The sequence below is a fragment of the Thalassophryne amazonica genome, chromosome 8 (genome assembly GCF_902500255.1).
Source record: "Thalassophryne amazonica chromosome 8, fThaAma1.1, whole genome shotgun sequence".
NCBI classification, from domain to species: domain Eukaryota; kingdom Metazoa; phylum Chordata; class Actinopteri; order Batrachoidiformes; family Batrachoididae; genus Thalassophryne; species Thalassophryne amazonica.
In genome coordinates this window covers 87335241-87353640 of record NC_047110.1, presented here as the reverse complement: position 1 = coordinate 87353640, position 18400 = coordinate 87335241, and the positions used below count along the sequence as shown (strand labels likewise).

The 18400-nt window shown below is 45.2% G+C and overlaps 1 protein-coding gene and 1 long non-coding RNA gene across 3 annotated transcripts in view; one reads left to right on the top strand and one right to left on the bottom strand.

The window, feature by feature from the left end:
• nap1l4a (nucleosome assembly protein 1-like 4a) overlaps window positions 1-18400 on the bottom strand; it is a 101586-nt gene that overhangs the window by 49336 nt on the left and 33850 nt on the right. The window lies entirely within an intron of this gene.
• LOC117516036 lies at window positions 237-1009 on the top strand. Its single transcript, XR_004562289.1, has 2 exons — window positions 237-329; window positions 444-1009. It is a non-coding gene; the product is annotated as an uncharacterized LOC117516036 (long non-coding RNA).

The window sequence follows — 18400 nt, the reverse complement described above, 5'->3', positions numbered from 1 at the left end:
TGATTTGCCGTGCTTTTTTTTTTATTTTCATCATGTGATTGTTGTGTTTTGGTTTTTTTGCACGTGTGCTTTTGCATGTTTGGTGTTCTGAATGAAGTGTAGGTGTTAGTAATTGGGCTCCACCCTCATTGCCCCATGAACTTCTACCATTGGCCACTGTGGCCCACAGACTGGGTTAAAAGCGCAGAGAGTGTGGGTGTGGGAGGAGGACTTGGAGCGGGGAGGCGCGCATGAGAGGAAGCCTGACGCAGGTGCAGATGCGGATACGGAAGCAGGACGCCAGGTGGAGAGACAGGATGGAGAGAGACACGTACAACGCCCGCTAAACAGTTAAGAGAGGGACATGTCTTAGACCGCTCCTGTGTGTGCGCGCACGTCTTGGTGAGGTTTATGCTTGTCCTTGAGTCCTCCCTCTGATCTGTACAACTTGTTGGGTGTGGAAGCACAGGGAAGGAGAGACGCGGATTGCGGCCGGAGGCACAGGGGATCGAAAGGACAGGACGCGTGCACAACGCTCGCTATATGGTTAAGTAAAAAGGACGTGTCCCAGACTGCTTGTGTGTGTGTGTGTGCGCGCACCTTTTTGAGATTGTGTGTGGCCCTTAGCCCCTCCCTCTGATCTGTACAGGTGGCTGAGCGTGGAGGTATGGAGGAGGAGAGATGCGGACCGCGGCCGGAGATGTAGGAGACGGCGAGGACGAGTTGCATGGGCAGCGCCTGTGAAGAATAGTGGTCTGACCTGAGCCCCGGGACCACTCGGACGTTGCGGAGTATTGTCAAAAAAAAAAAGGAGAGATAAACCGCCCAGCTTTATGCAGAGTCTTGTTTTTTTTTTCTAAAAAAAAAAAAAAAATCTTTGTGATTTTATTCTTTTTGACTGAGGCTTTGTTTTTTTTCCTTTATTTATTTTTATTATCTTTTACCGGTTACGGACATTTTATATTGACTTTTTGTAGTTTTAGCTACTTATTTATTTTAATTGTGAATAAACTGTTTTCAATTTTGCCAACATTAGCTTGGGCTGTTTCTTAGGAGTTGTACTTGGTGATTAAAGGACCCTGATTGGTGACATATACGCATTAATATGATGAACTAATAGAGACACCCATGTGTTTGGGTTCTCGGCCGTTGTGATTAGGAGACACTTGAGAAGAGTTTATGGAGTCATGGGGTCATGGGACAGATGTCTTTGGCAACCTTTTTGCTTCTTTTGCTGCAGATATTCACACTCCCTTGCCTTCTCTTGTGATAAGCAATATGTATGATCCAGTTCTCAAACTTGTTAGCCTGCACCAGTGTGATGAAGGCCAGCAGGAGTCACTGTCCAATAGTCGTCAATGGGCCTCACTCTCCAGAACCCAGGTTTTAGTTGAGTGTCCGCTTCCCATGCTGAAGATTGTGAGTTTGTGTCCCCAGGGGAGAGACTGGGAGGAGTCAACAACACAATGCAGAGCAGCCGCTACACCAGCAATCAGTAGACAGTATATCGGGGAGCAATCACAGATTTCTCTTTTTTCTTTAATTTTCCAGCTACAATGAAAAATGCAAAAGATGTGGGTCGGCTGCTGTATCAACATGGTTGTCTAACATGATGGCGTCCATGATGGCGTGCCTGCTTCCATGTAGGCATGAAGGGCTCCATTCTACGCTTATGAAAGAACATTGATTTGTTGTTGCAATTACACAATAATGAACAGATGGTTATGAATGTTTGTCAAGTTTTCTGTGGGTTTTTTCAGGAGAGGAGCAAAAAGGATGCTGGTGACCACTCAGTCTGTCTTTCTGTCTTATTTTCAGTTTGCAAGCGACAGCAGGTTGTTAACCTGACCAAAGGAAGGAAGAGAAAGGAAAGATTAAAAAAGATGTAAGATAATCTAATTTTCCACATTTACTCATGCTTGAGTTTCATTATTTGCAAAATTATTTTCATTAAACTATCACTTTTTACTATTTGAATTTAGATTTTATCATATTTAAGGTTTAATCAATTTACAAAATAACGTACACACCTCTACTCCCTTACTTTGAATATTCACTCATGTTTGCAACTCTTCCCCAAAAATGTACTTGATTTTTCCTACTACCACATAAATCATGCCACCAATAAATGCAATATCCACAAACAAAACAAGCCCCACAGTATGTTGAAAAAAATGATAATTAAAAGTAAAAATCATACCGGTGGTGCCTCTGCTCCTCCTGAGGTTCTCTCAAACTTTTCCCTGGCAAAGCCAATCAGGGTCTCTGCACAGCTGGTCAAACCAGTCAGCTCCCAGGTGCTTCTGCTTTTAAACACCACCCCCTTTTTTCAGTACCCCAGCATGAGCAAATAAAATATAAAAAAAGAGAAAAATGAATGAGATAGAAGGGAATGCAAGCAGGTAAACATGAGGAGAAAAAAGAAGGAAAAAAAAAACTGGAAGTTTTGACTTCAGACCTTCCAATTGACCTACTGGTTCGTAACCAAAGGAGGTCACAAGTGGATCAAGTCCTTATTGTTCCTCTATCGGTAGAAACACAACAAGATGCCTCACATCTCTGTGGAGGATGGTGCTAGGACTTTTGGAGTCCAGGGTTCTTGTTCTTCTCTTGGTTGTGTCCTGTTTGGTTTTCGGTAGAGAATAGGTAGGGCACGTTCATATGTGGGCATCTCAGACAGTACCTTTTCCATCTGTACTGACCTTCATGACTCTTGCCAATTTGTATTGCCACCTCAGTGCATTCTGGTCAGCAAGCCAAACAAGATCTCCACCGGCAACATTCTGTTCTCTTGTGTGCCACTTGTTCCTGACAAACAGGTTTGGGCCAGCAAATTGGCACCACCTCCTCCAAAATGTACTGACCTCAGTTTGAATCACCTGGAGTCTTGTGTGGGTAGCCTTGAAATTGGAAGCTGCCAGGATCACCTCGAGGACTGGCATGCCCCAGCAAAAGCGAGCTAATACACTCCACACACTCCACTCCATTTTGCAGCCTAGTACCTATGGGCCTCTCATTTGCAAGATTTGCTGCCATGAAGAGAAATGTCTGAACCCATGTCAAGGCTCCACTTCCGAGATTGTTGGGGGCTCTCTTCACTGTCTTGACTGCTACCTCCATAGCTCCATTCCTATGTGGCGAATCTGCAGGGTGAATTTTCCAAGACCATTCTGTTCCGTTCTTTGAGGCTTCCTCTTCAATCTCTGCCTTGTTCATCCTACCCAGAAAATTGTAAAGTTCTTTGAGGGCAGGTCTGGCTCCCACAAAGTTTGTGCCGGGGTCCAACCATAACCTCTGAGGGTGTCCTCTCAGCATGGTGAATCTCTTGTATGCCAAGAGGAAAGCCTCCGATGACTGGTTGCTGACAAGATCAGTATGAATGGCTCTTGATGGCATGCAGGAAAAGACAACTCCCCAGATTTTAAGTTTCACCCTCTTCTTGACCTCATCTCTTACATCTTAAGGTCCAGAGAGATCAACAGATGTAAATTGGAATGGTGCTGCAGGACTTGTGCGCTCAAATGGAAGATCACCCATTATTTGCTGGCACTGCTTTGCTTTTATTTTCCTCCAAGGGATACAGCTGTCCACCACCTTCTTTGCCAGCCTCCTACCTTTGATCATCCACGTTTTTCTCCTCATCCTGAGTAATGTTCCAGCAATTCCCTCATGATTTGCATTATGAGCTTCATAAACTAGCAGCGTGGACACCCAAGCTCCATAGGGCAAAATTGGGACATCAGATTCGTCTTCACTGAACCATTGCGTCCATCCTCCACACATCAGAAGTCCAGTGTTGATGTCCTTGTAAACCACCAACCTGTCCAGAGTGGTAGCGGGAAAAGTTTGCTTTTCCTGTGCTGCAAGGAATAGATCCTTTATGGCAGGGGTAGGCAACCTGTTCCAGAAAGAGCCATGAGGGTGCAGGTTTTCTTTGCAGCCACTGACTCCACCAGGTGATTTCACTGATTAACTGATTCCAACTGCTCAAAGTGATATTAATCAGTAAAATCACCTGGTGGAGTCAGTGGCTGCAAAGAAAACCTGCACCCTCATGGCTCTTTCTGGAACAGGTTGCCTACCCCTGCTTTATGGCATCTTCACGTTCGCCGACACTAAGCACAGCTGCCTTGTGCTGTTCTTTTGGAGATTTGGCCTCCCACTTTGGCTGAGTGACGCTTTGTATGCCCTTCATCATTTGCCACTTCTTTGCAGCACGCCAGATGAAAGCAATAACTTTAACTAGCTTAGCAAGGCTGCTAAACTTTTCCACATCCAGCAGTTTCTGAATAACATGGCCAGCAGGGGACCTCCTTTCCTGGAGAGGAGCATCATTGGTTTTAGTAGGGCTGTCAGCTAGGATACTTTGCTGTATCTCTGGGACTTTGGGGATGTGCTTGCCGTGGGCTCTCGTCAGTGCAGCAGAAAATGCTTTCCTCTGGAGCCTGTTCACAACCTCTCTGGCTTGTGGTGCAACCTCTTGAGCTGATTTCATAGGCCATTCTCCAACTGGTACCTTAAGGAGGTCTGGTCCATTCTGCCACATGGAGTCCTCATTCAGGTCATCAGGGGGACCTCCCCTTGTGATTATATCTGCTACGTTGAGTTCTCCTGGAATCCACCACCAGGTTGGTGAAGAAAGTCTGATAGCCATAGCTGTCCCTCTGAATTGCTCCCAGGACAGTTTGGCTGTAAACAAAATTAAAGCATTGTTCAATCTTCATTCTGCTTTGTTAGCCCATATACTTTCTCAGTCTGGTCGCGAACACTGCCCCACAGATTTCTGCTTTGACTACATCTCCTTTCTGATTGAAGGGTGTCAACTTGGCTTTTGACTCCACCAACCGCACTTTGATACCTTCACTTGTCCTCCATCTCAGGTGACAGCGCCATAGGTTTTGTCACTACCATCTGAGAATGACTCCAGCAGGCTCCCCTTTCCAGCCAAGTGGTGTGATGCTCCTATGGAACTTGAGCTTTCCAAGTTGAACATATTCTCTGAAGAGCTGGATGTTGCTTGACACCCTGAGCCGGAGGTCGATGATCGACTTTGTAGTCGTATCATCTGACCTTCGGCCACGTGTCTCGGACACTCGAGTGAAGAGAGGGGCAGAGCTGTCTGTTCACCAGGTGATCACCACCTGGTGGTGAGTTGGATCCGCTGGGAGGGGAGGAAGCCGGTCAGACCTGGCAGGCCCAAACGTATCGTGAGGGTCTGCTGGGAACGACTGGCGGAACCCTCTGTCAGCGAGGTCTTCAACTCCCACCTCCGGGAGAGCTTCTCCCAGATCCCGGGGGAGGTTGGAGACATGGAGTCCGAGTGGACCATGTTCTCCACCTCCATTGTCGAAGCGACCGCTCGTAGCTGTGGTCGCAAGGTCTCTGATGCCTGTCGCGGTGGCAATCCCCGAACCCAGTGGTGGACACCGGAAGTAAGGGATGCCGTCAAGCTGAAGAAGGAGTCCTACTTATCTTTGTTGGTAGGTGGGACCCCAGAGGCAGCTGACAGGTACCGGCAGGCCAAGCGTGGCGCAGCCTGTGCAGTCACAGAGGCAAAAACTCGGGTCTGGGAGGAGTTCGGGGAGGCTATGGAGGAGGACTATCGGTCGTCCTCGAAGAGATTCTGGGAAACCGTCCGACGCCTCAGGAGGTGGAAGCAGCTCTCCACCAGCACTGTTTACGGTGCGGGTGGGGAGCTGTTGACCCTGACTGGGGATGTTGTTGGGCGGTGGAAGGAGTACTTCGAGGATCTCCTCAATCCCATCTTCACGTCTTCCGAAGAGGAAGCAGAGACTGGGGACTCAGAGGCGGTCTCATCCATTACCCAGGCCGAAGTCACCGAGGTGGTTAGAAAGCTCCTCTGTGGCAAGGCTCCTGGGGTGGATGAAATCCGTCCTGAGTACCTTAAGTCTCTGGAAGTTGTGGGACTGTCTTGGCTGACATGCCTCTGCAACATCGCGTGGCGATCGGGGACAGTGCCTCTGGATTGGCAGACCGGGGTGGTGGTCCCTCTGTTTAAGAAGGGAGACCGGAGGGTGTGTTCCAACTATAGGGGGATCACACTCCTCAGCCTCCCCGGTAAGGTCTATTCCAGAGTACTGGAGAGGAGAATTCGACCGATGGTCGAACCTCGGATTCAGGAGGAGCAGTGTGGTTTTCATCCTGGTCATGGCACACTGGACCAGCTCTACACGCTCCATCGGGTGCTCGAGGGTTCATGGGAGTTCGCCCAACCAGTCCACATGTGTTTTGTGGATCTGGAGAAGGCGTTCGACCGTGTCCCTCGGGGCACCCTGTGGGGAGTGCTCCGGGAGTACGGGGTCCGGGGTCCTTTGCTAAGGGCTATACGGTCCCTGTACAACCGCAGCAGGAGCTTGGTTCGCATTGCCGATAGTAAGTCAAACCTGTTTCCAGTGCACATTGGCCTCCACCAGGGCTGCCCTTTGTCACTGGTTCTGTTCATTATTTTTATGGACAGAATTTCTAGGCGCAGCCAGGGTGTAGAGGGGGTCTGGTTTGGGAACCACAGAATCTCGTCTCTGCTGTTTGCGGACGATGTGGTTCTGTTGGCTTCGTCAAATCAGGACCTTCAGCGTGCACTGGGGTGGTTTGCAGCCGAGTGTGAAGCATCCGGGATGAAAATCAGCAACTCCAAATCCGAGGCCATGGTTCTCGACCGGAAAAAGGTGCTTTGCCCTCTTCAGGTCAGTGGAGTGTCCTTGCCTCAAGTGGAGGAGTTTAAGTATCTTGGGGTCTTGTTCACGAGTGAGGGACGGATGGAGCGTGAGATCGATAGACGGATCGGTGCAGCATCTGCAGTGATGCGGTCACTGTTTCGGACCGTCGTGGTGAAGAGAGAGCTGAGTAGGGGGGTAAAGCTCTCGATTTATTGATCGATCTATGTTCCGATCCTCACCTATGGTCATGAGATTTGGCTCATGACCGAAAGAACGGGATCGCGAGTACAAGCGGCCGAGATGAGTTTCCTCTGCAGGGTGGCTGGGCGCTCCCTTAGAGATAGGGTGAGGAGCTCGGTCACTCGGGAGGAGCTCGGAGTCAAGCCGCTGCTCCTCCACGTCGCTCCTCCGAGTCAGTTGAGGTGGCTTGGGCATCTTTTCTGGATGCCCCCTGGATGCCTCGCTGGAGAGATGTTCCGGGCACGTCCCATTGGGAGGAGGCCCCGGGGAAGACCCACGACACGCTGGAGGGACTACATCTCTCGGCTGGCTTGGGAACACCTTGGGGTTCCCCCGGAGGAGCTGGGGGAGGTCTGGGCGGCTTTGCTTGAGCTGCTGCCCCCGCGACCCGACTCCGTATAAAGCGGAAGAAAATGGATGGATGGATGGATGGAGCTTGATGTTTTCTCCTCTGAGGCCCTCTGAAAGTGCAATATCCCATGATTCACAAGTTAAATTTCCTACACCAGCTTCCTGGAAAGCTCTTCTGACAAGAATTGCCCCTTTCTGTTTGATAGGAGTAACAAGTCCAGTGGGATCATACAGCCCTGCAACTTGGCTGAGAAGCGGTCTTCTTGTCAGTGGCTTTGGTGTCCCCTTTCCAACTTCTTCTTGAAGGTTTTTTCCAGTCATTTTCTTTTGCCTTTTGGAGAAGTCGATTGTGGACATCACGTACAGTTTGTCAAGCTCGACATGGTAACCTAACCCCAGTGCTTTGTTGTCCTCATCTCTCATTTGATTTGGGAGTATCATAACAGGACCTTGGTCCCCACATTTTGCAGCTCCCTGGATCCCCGTGTGGACTTGCTGCCTCCCACTTTGCCTCGACCGGACCCAGGACTTGAGGAAAAAGTCTCCAGCTTTGAGAATCTCCTCTACTCCCCCTGTGATGTCATCCAGTTTTTCGAGGCAGTTGTGAGTTAAAATGTCATCAACATTACTGTCTTCTTCAAGGACCCTGTGTTCTTCTTCCATGTGACCAAATACAGGCAATCTTGCTGTTTCTCACACGGCTACATGGGCAATGCAGCCAGCTGGACGGTCCCCAATGTTGACCCTTGTTATGGTGTATTCTTTGATGTCTTCCTCCTTGCTGTCCCTCCAGAGGAATCTGTGGAGGTGCAGCTCACGCTCCTCTAGCCATACAGAATTGTACATTTTTGTGATGTCTCCTATTGCTGCATGCATGCCTCTTCTAAACCTCAGTAAGACAGCTCTGATCAGGTTGAGAACATCTGGCCCTTTAAGGAGAATGTCGTTCATGCTCAGCCCAGTGAACTTTTGGCTGCTATTCCACACTAATCGGACAGGGGTTGTTACTGAGTGAGGGTTTGGCACCACCAAGTGACATACATACCACACAGATCCTTTCCACTCTTCTAACATTTTGTTTGTGAGTTTTGCAGCTGCACCACTCTCCACCATTTCATGGACCTGGGTCGCATAGGCACTTCTCCACTGCGGCTCCTTGTATAATCTTTTCTCAGTCCTATGAAATGTGCCTTCTACAGTAAGCCGGTTGTTTGGGAGTGATGAAGGATCTTCAGTTCACAGATACCTGGCAACCCAGTTTGGGGAAGGGGAATACTCATCCTCCTTGACATAGGTGAGACCTTCTTTTATTATTTCCAGCTCTCTTTCCTCCACCAAGGTCATCTCCTTCCCTCCTGGCTGACAGCTGCCACATCGACAACCTCCACACCTGGGTTCACATGCTGCTCCAGTGCTGTCCCACCTCCACCAATCCAGGAACTCACGACTAGTGACAGATGTTGCTTCAGCAAAGTTTTCCAGGTCTGACATTACAGGCAGGGGCTTCCAGACAATTTCTTTGAATGTCGCAGCTGCTGTTTTCATTGAGTGAGCAAAGTGTGTTTCTGATGCACAAGCTGTGAATTCCACCTCTTCAAACACATCAGGATGTGCTCCACCAACTGTCTTGCCAAGAGGGCTCTCCCACAGCACAAAGTCTCCAATGACTAAGTCTCTGCGGCGCAAGCGTCCCCTCTCTGTGACTTATGAGGAGTTCGATCTTCTCAGGCCTCCTTAATTCTTCAAGCTTGACTTCTGGAAAAAAAAGTTTTTATTTTTCTCGAGCAATTATTCTGTGCACCCTGGCAATCTCCTTAAGGCCATAACATACAATTTCATGTGCACACTGTTCCCCTTGAGGTTTTGACTCAAACTTTGAGGAGATAGCATCTGGTGTTCACTTTCATAGTCATCCCTCCAACACCTTGCACAACCAGGGTTACTTTCTCACTCCTGAGCTTCAGTCAGCTAGCTGCCTTGTATGTGATATAGTTTGTGTCAGAGGCGAGGTCAATTAGCGTCCCAATCTTCTGACCAGCATTTGCAGTTACCTCAAGTAGCATCATGATAACAGGCAGTTCTTTCTGGTTCTTCTGCAGGTTTGATTCAGCAGCAATGTTTCTTATTTCATTTTTACTGCTGTTGTTGGTGAATGCTCTTTTGCATTTTTCTGCAAGCTCTGGATTTAACTGGGACAGAAAATCTTCCTGCTCCTCTGAACTTTCCCTTGGGTCCTTTCTGCTTTATTCCTTCAGGACTTCTTCTGTGTTCACCCCTTGGACAGAGCAAGTAGTGGTGATCCTTCTTACACTCTGTTTCTGCAAAGGTAGGTGTTCTTGCAATATCCACCCACTTCATGATGTTCAAGGCATACTTTACAGGCTTTCAGTTCTTTTAAGATGCCTTTTTTCCTCATACATGTTTGGCCTTTTAAACTTTCTGCAGAAGAATATTTTGTCTGAATGTCACTCGTCACCACACAGAACTCAAGAATCTGGAGCATTTTCACTCTGTCACTCTTGTAGAGGCATGCGTCTTCTCAAATCTTTTCTCTTGCCTGCAAGTTTCAGCTGTTCAAGTCTTTCCAAGATGTCGTCCTGGTATTTTAGGAATGCCAGAAGTTTATCGAAGTAACATAATTTCTTTGATCAACCATGTAGATTAACCAGTCCCTCTTCACAAAATCTGGTAACTTGCTTTCAGTGGATTTGATGACAAGTGGATTCTTCATTGCACCAGAGTTTCTCAGGTCTATTAGATCTGTGAGGGCTTTTTCCACCATCTGCATGAGTTCAATTACCTTTCTGGTGTCTTGTGTTGCTTCCTTTCACAGGTGGAAACCTGTGAAGTTCCTCCAGGATCTCTGTGGCAATTATTGATTTGTTTCCATACCTATTTTCCAGGATGCGGAACATTTCTCCTGCAGTGTTGTAGGTGGATAATCTGAGCTCTTTTGATATTTTTCCATCGACACTGTCCAGCAGCTGCAGCCTTTTGACTTCAACCAATCTAGATGGCTCTCCTTGTTGCTGCAGACTTTCGTAATTCCCCCTCCATCGGTGAAACTCTCTTTTGCAGCCACTGAAGACGGGGAGACTGGTTGCCTTTATCCTTACTGATTGAGGTGCTGCAGCAGGGACCGCTCTTAGTAGGTCACCAGTCAAAGCTCCTGCAGCACGTTTCTTCCTCCATCCTGCATGCTGTGACAAATTCTGCTTTTCTGAGCTCAAGTCAATTTTTGGTTACTTGGAGAGCCTTTACTCTGTCATTTATGTCCTCCCTGGAATCGACAGGTATCCATCTCTCCCAGGCTTGCACTGCACTGGTGGCATCATCCATGTTTTTCCAGGAGCTTCAGACAACCTTCGTAGCCTTCCAGATTTGTTCCAACAACCTTTACATTTCCAGCCTCTTTGCAGATTCGCTTTTCATCCCTAATTGTAGACGCCAGTTTGCTTTGTCCATATCTTGACCAAAGATTCAGTTGGATAATGTCTTTTGTTTCTTTGAATTTCATCTCACTTTCAGTGGCAAACTTTTCATCGTCTTTCTGCAGGTTCTCACCAAGTACTGGCTCCTCCTCCTCCTCCGATTTTTGAATTTGAAGCAGGAGCCCGACTCTGTAATCGTCATTGGCTTCAAGAATCTTATCAAAACTGTCCTTGAGGGTGAGGAACTCTTCTCTCAGCTCTGCCCCTTTAATGATTCAGTTGGCATACCTGGTGAAGTTGCACTTCATGAGCGTTCTTTCCTTCTTCAGCTGATTTACTCCATGTATTTTCTGATTTTCTCCATGTTTCAAACAGGTTCCTCTTGTGTCAACAGCTCCTCAACTGCCTACTCCTCTCCTAGGCAGGAGGCAGGATGCTGGTGACCACTCAGTCTGTCTGTCTTTTATTTTCAGTTTGCAAGCGACAGCAGGTTGTTAACCTGACCAAAGGAAGGAAGAGGAAGGAAAGATAAAAAAAGATGTAAAATAATATAATTTTCCTTATATTTTCATTAAACTGTCACTGTTTACAATTTGAATTTAGTTTTTAATCAAATGAAATATTTAAGGTTTAATCAATTTACAAAATAACGTACACACCTCTACTCCTTTACTTTGAATATCGACTCATGTTTGCAACTCTTCCCCAGAAATGTACTTGATTTTTCCTACTACCACATAAATCATGCCACCAATAAATGCAACATCCACAAACAAAACAAGCCCCACAGTATGTTGAAAAAAATGATAATTAAAAGTAAAAACCATACCGGTGGCATTTCTGCTTCTCTCTCCTGAGGTTCTCCTCTCAAACGTTTCCCTGGCAAAACTAATCAGGGCCTCTGCACAGCTGGTCAAACCAGTCAGCTCCCACGTGCTTCTGCTTTTAAACACCACACCACCCTTCTGCTTTTTAAACAACCTTAATCTTATATACTATAGCTTTAATCGATAGTAAATCATATACAACAATATCTCATGGTCATTTTCCAATGCCATCACAAAAAGTGATTTAATCTACATTAGTTTGTGATACTGCCATGAAATGTAGTAGAATATGACAGATAAAGTGGGAATAAATACAAACTATATGCAAGGAGCTCTGGTGAGCTTTTAAATATCCCACTGAATGTAATTTTTTTGGGGATGCTATATATATTAGCAATATTTAATGTAAAAGTACAGGAAAAGCTTATTGGATAAGGGTCAGAAAAGCACCAGAATCCAGCTCCTCTTCTGTTTGCTATCAAACAGTACACAGTCTGTGCACTTGAGAAGAAGTGACAGCACCAGTACCCCGCGGGGTACGATTCTAATGACCAGGCTTTGTGCTTGTCACATCGTGACATTTACCAGCAGGCTCCGTAGTCAAAGAAGAAATCAAATGTGATTGTGTAGCATTTTGAATGATCCTTTTGTTTCCTATTCAAAAGTACATAAAGCTAAAAATCAGTTGCAGGTTGAGCAAGCGGTTGTTCCATTTGCTTCCAAAGCTGAAGACTCCTAGTTCATGATCACTTGTGCCCCATTTCACATGTACAGAGGTGCATCAGGAAGGGCATCACATGTAAAAATAAGTCAATAGATTGATAATTCAAATAAAATTAAATTGTGAAATCAAACTTCAGATCAATACGGAATCCATTGTGACCCCATGTAAAAAAAAAAAAGAATTAAAAAATGAAGGGAAGCCAAAAGAAATTACGGAAATTATTTAAGTACTTTGAAAGTAACTGTCTGAAAGACTTTGCTGTAAGCCCTTTGATTGGTTAAGACAATAGGAACACCTGCATTTCTTGCACAAACCTGTACTTTCCTGCACAGAAGTAATCAGCACCTCTCAGATTACACCCACTCTTGATTGTTTGTGGCCATCTGAGTGGGCAGAGACTCACACCTGGCAGTGAAAACATATTCTGTGGAAATGGTGTGTGTGTGTGTGTGTGTGTGTGTGTGTGTGTGTGTGTGTGTGTGTGTGTGTGTGTGTGTGTGTGTGTGTGTGTGTGTGTGTGAATGGATGGATGGGCATACCTGTATGTGAGGCACCATATTAAAGCACACTGGACGTTTACATCTGATGGCAAAGTCCTGTATGTAGTTCATTCACCATATAACCACCAGTAAAGTCACACGGTACAATTAGACAGCAATAATTCTTTTTGCGTTATCGTGTTAATAAACTGGCAGGAATGGACTTATTCTCTCACTGCATTTTACAGAATATGTTCCGAGGCTTTTCCAAAACAGACAAACAGGTAAACACGAGAGGCACAGGGCAGTTTGAATCACCAGGACTACAGTGTGCAAATTTATTAAGAAAAATAAGAAATGAAGCATATATTATAGTCAACAGCTGCTGTGATGTACAGATGAACTATGTGGATGATTAAAAAAGCAAAGTCACCTGGGTACTGAACCTTCACCATCATTCTTTATCCTGAAAGCAGACTGGTGGAGGCTGGAGGAAGTGAACATGTCAGAGTTCCTGATGTCTTCGACTTCTTGCCTCTGTGATATAATATTTGGTGCAGCCCAAAGGTTATTCATCCTGATCTAAACCTTCATCAGGTAAAAACCATGTGACACCAGCTGTCTGTTCCTCTCATCTTTTTACAAGTTAAATCCACTGTTCTTTTCCCACTTGAACTCACAGTACATTACACACAAAACGGCCACATATCGTGTTTTGTTGTTTCATTCCCTTGCGATCTCTTTTTTAATAACAAAAGCAGTCTTGTACTGCTTAAGTGAAAATACAAGTATCTTACCATAAAATTACTTTGGTAAATTTCATTTCATTTTTTTTTTGGAGTGTAGTTGCAGGACAGACATGGGATGAAATTATTTGTGTGCTTCCTCTTGAAACACTTGCTGGGAAAGATTTCCTGTTCCGTGACCATGAATACAAGTAAGTGGGTGAAAATAAGTACTGAACCTTTGCATGTAATTTTCCTCACGTCTTCATAATTGATCGGTCATTTCCTGAGGATTGATTGGTTGAATGTTACAAAGTTTATTATGGATTTGTAGAATATTCTGTTTATAGTTTCAGAAGCCCCATTCAATAGCAATGACAAAAAACAGTGCTCGTTTTAGTTCCTTCAAAAAAATTTTTTCATGTGCACACACGCACAGAAAAAACAAAAACAAAACCCTAAATCATTCTTCGCTTGCTTTTTTCTTGCTGATTGAACAAGTGGAGCAGTGTGTTGGCCACCTCATCGCACAGCGGTATCGGTTTAGTGAATGAAGTGGCCAAACTCCCAGATGTCAGTATTGACATGTTTTGGAGGAGACACCAGCGTTTATGAGCCATCCTGCTCCTGCATCCTCTCTCCTCCATTAAGCGCCTCTCCTGCTAACGTCGGGGTAATGGCCTATCTGTACACCATAATCAGACAGACGCACACATACACACCAACTATAAAAAGCTATCAAAATGAGAGCGACGCACACGTGGCCAGCAGCCACGTTGGCACAGCTGCAGCCATTATTCACAGCAGGAGGTCTTGGGTGAGGAGGTGAGGGAAGGGGGAGACAAAATGACAAGTCGAACTGTTTTATCTCCTGTAAGCCGTGTGCGTCAGAAGGTCCTGTGTGCGTAACAAATTTGACAAAGCCATCAGTCCAACTTATGGCAGGCTGGGCTGTCTACTCACGCTTTATATGATTCGACTGCAATTTACTTTCATCTGCACCGATAAGCAATCGCAGTCATGACCGTGTTTGTTGTTGTTGTCTATTTCCTCCTATTTTCCAGCGGCGCTTAAACCTTTTAGCTGCAACAAAAATAACATAGAGCACCTATCATCATCATCATCACACACACACACACACACACACACACACACACACATGACCGTGCATGCACGCAAATGTTTTCTGCTGACAAAATGTAATACTTTTTTTCATTCCTGTAAGTTTAACATCATAAAATTGACATTAAAGCAGGATTTAGTTACATCTGACATTTAAGGATTTTCTGTGAAGGACACAATATATGGTTGCATTCATGCTCCAACAATTTCTATTACTAGTCAATGGTACCTGTGGAAATGAAATACGACATTTGACCCAAATTACCCAGACCTTCAGGAAAATGATTGTCCTCTGGCTGACCTGGCAGGGCATTTCTGGAATCCACCTAAGTGTGTGCCACAGCTGGTCTAAACCAGTTGAAAATGAAAGTCCTTGATTTTGACCTTTTCCAAAATCAATAATTAAGGGAAGCTTCTGGGTCAACCTTCACTGACAAGCCACTCAACTGGGAGGAGTACACCAACAAACAGGCAGACAGAAATGACTTCAGCCCCAATGATTGCCCTTTGGTAAATATGACCTTGGAACCCAGAACCCACCTGCACATGTGTGTCAAGTTTGGTTAAAACTGGAGTGAAAACCTTGAATTTTCATCTTTAACCCCAATGGCTTTGACCACAGTGGCATCTGGCATTTGGCAAATTTGTCCTCATCTGGGCAATTCCAGAACTCTTCTACATACGTGAATCAAGTTGGGTGGACATGAGACTGAAAAAAGAAATCAAAATTTTGACCTTTGACTCCAATGATGTTGACCTTTTCCAAAGTAAACCCTTTCAGGGAAAATCTGGGTTTGACTATCATGACTATCAAATGAACAGAGAACATGGGAGAAGTAGGGGAAACAGCAGGCACATAAACCAAAATTTTAACCTTTGACTTCAGTGACCTTGACCTTCACCAAAACAAACTCATTAAGGGCCATTCTGGGGTCAACCTATATGCACATAGCAAGGTTTGTGGCATAAACAAGCAAACACACACATTTATTGGTGGTTATATGGTGAATGAACTACATATAGGACTTTACCATCAGATACAAACACCCAGTGCGCTTTAAAATGGTGCCTCTCATAAGCCGACACACACACACACACACACACACACACACACACACACACACACACACACACACACACACACACACACACACACACACACACACACACACACACACACACACACACACACACACACTTCTCAATTATAGCATGATTAGTGATATGCCTGCAAATATAATTGTTTCATATCTGCTTAATTTTATCAGCAGTGATCAGAAAGCTAGAGATTATGATATTTGTTTTTAATAGTGGTGTCACAGTGGTTTGTTGGAGCTGTTGCCTCAGCATGAAGGCCCTCGAGTCAATTCCCGCCTAGTTGTTTCTGCATGGAGTTTGTGTGTTCTCCCTCTGTTTGCATGGGTTCCCTCCGGGTGCTCCGGCTTCCTCTCACTTCCAAAGACATGCAGGTTACTTGAATTAGTGACATTAAATAATTTGAAGTCAATTTAAATTAAATTGACCATAGGTGAGAGTGTGGTTGTGTTTGTTTGTCTATATGTGGCCTTGCAAATGACTGGAGCCTGTCCAAGATGTACCATGTCTCACGCCCTATATGAGTGCTGGGGTAGGCTCCAGGCACCCCCACCCACCCCGTGACCCTTGATTGGAGTAAATGGGTATAGAAAATGGAAGTATGAATGTATTTAATAGTTAAATTTTACTGCTTTACTGTTTTGTTTTGTAATACTCATGAAAACGTCATTAAACAGACCTCATCATCTGCTTTGAAGTCGGTTTTCATTTTTTTTTTTCCCATCTTCTCAATGATAGCAAACACATTCTTCTTATGGGAGAGTTCCTTTGTACTCACAGACGTACCAGGACACACCTGGGTTGACTGATAGTAATGTGTTGGTTGGTGAAAGTAACAGGTTTTAACAGGCCTGCACTGGCATATGAACAACGTTTAACAGTATGACAGACATCATCAGCAGTTCTCATCCGAGTCAAAGAGATTAACGAGAATATTTGCGAGTTCCAATGAAAACATTTGTAATGTTACAGTGTTATTAGTTTATTTTGAGGGTTTGATCATTTGGTTGATTGATAGCACTAAAAACCATGAGTTGGATAATCAGGTAGAAGTTACATGTTTGACAGAATGCCTAAAGCTTACTGAGTAAAATAAACTCTGCAATAGGTACATATGGTCCCACTGCAAATAGTGTTAAATCAACTTGATTATAGCGTTAAATCAACATGTTTGCGTGGGTTCCCCTTCCTCCCATATCCAAAGACATGTACGTTAGATGGACTGGAAACTTTAAATTGAGGTGTGAATGTGCTTGTCTGTTTGTGGCCCTTGTGATAGACTGACGTCCTGTGCAGGGTGTAAGGGTGTACCCCGCCTCATGCCCTGTGACTACTGGAATAGGGTCTAGGTCTGGAATAGGGTATGTTGCTGCTTTTCTGAACTTTGAATGCCATTTGATCATACGAGGTCTGTCAATAAAGTATAGGTCCTTTTTATTTTTTTCAAAAACTATATGGATTTCATTCATATGTTTTTACGTCAGACATGCTTGAACCCTTGTGCGCATGCGTGAGTTTTTCCATGCCTGTCGGTGACGTCATTCGCCTGTGAGCACTCCTTGTGGGAGGAGTCATCCAGCCCCTTGTCGGTATTCCTTTGTCTGAGAAGTTGCTGAGAGACTGGCGCTTTGTTTGATCAAAATTTTTTCTAAACCTGTCAGGCACATGGAAGTGGACATGGTTCGAAAAATTAAGCTGGTTTTCGGTGAAAATTTTAACGGCTGATGAGAGATTTTGAGGTGATACTGTTGCTTTAAGGACTTCCCACGGAGTGAGACGTCGTGCAGCACTCCCAGCCGCCGTCATCAGCCTGTTTCAAGCTGAAAACCTCCACATTTCAGGCTCTATTGATCCAGGACGTCGTGAGAGAACAGAGAAGTTTCAGAAGAAGTCGGTTTCAGCATTTTATCCAGATATTCCACTGTTAAAGGAGATTATTTTAATGAAAGACGTGCAGGTGGATTGCAGCGTCGGCTCGCAGCCGCCGCGACGCTCCGCCACAGGAAAAACACCTCTGTTGGAAGCCTTAAGGACAAGTTGGAACATGTCCAGCTGTTAAACAATTTCTCATATACTCACTCCACTGAAAGCCATCAAAAGCCGCCTGGATTTTACAAATGGTTATCAACACGGAGGTGTTTTTCCTGTGCCGACCGCGCCGGCTGCGTCCCGACGCGTGGACCCATCCACACGTCTGCCATTAAAAAAAATCTCCTTTAACAGTGGAATATCCAGATAAAATGCTGAAACCGACTTCTTCTGAAACTTCTCTGTTCTCTCACGACATCCTGGATCAATAGAGCCTGAAATGTGGAGGTTTTCAGCTTGAAACAGGCTGACGACAGCGCCTGGGAGCGCTGCGCGACGTCTCGCTCCGTGGGAAGTCCTTAAAGCGACAGTATCACCTCAAAATCTCTCATCAGCCGTTTAAATTTTCATCGAAAACCAGCTTAATTTTTCAAACCGTGTCCACTTCGATGTGCCTCACAGGTTTAGAAAAAATTTTGATCAAACAAAGTGCCAGTCTCTCAGCAACGTCTCAGACAAAGGAATACCGACAAGGGGCTGGATGACTCCTCCCACAAGGAGTGCTCACAGGCGAATGACGTCACCGACAGGCATGGATAAACTCACGCATGCGTACGAGGGTTCAAGCATGTCTGACGTAAAAACATATGAATGAAATCCATATAGTTTTTGAAAAAAATAAAAAGGACCTATACTTTATTGACATACTTTATTTATTGTAT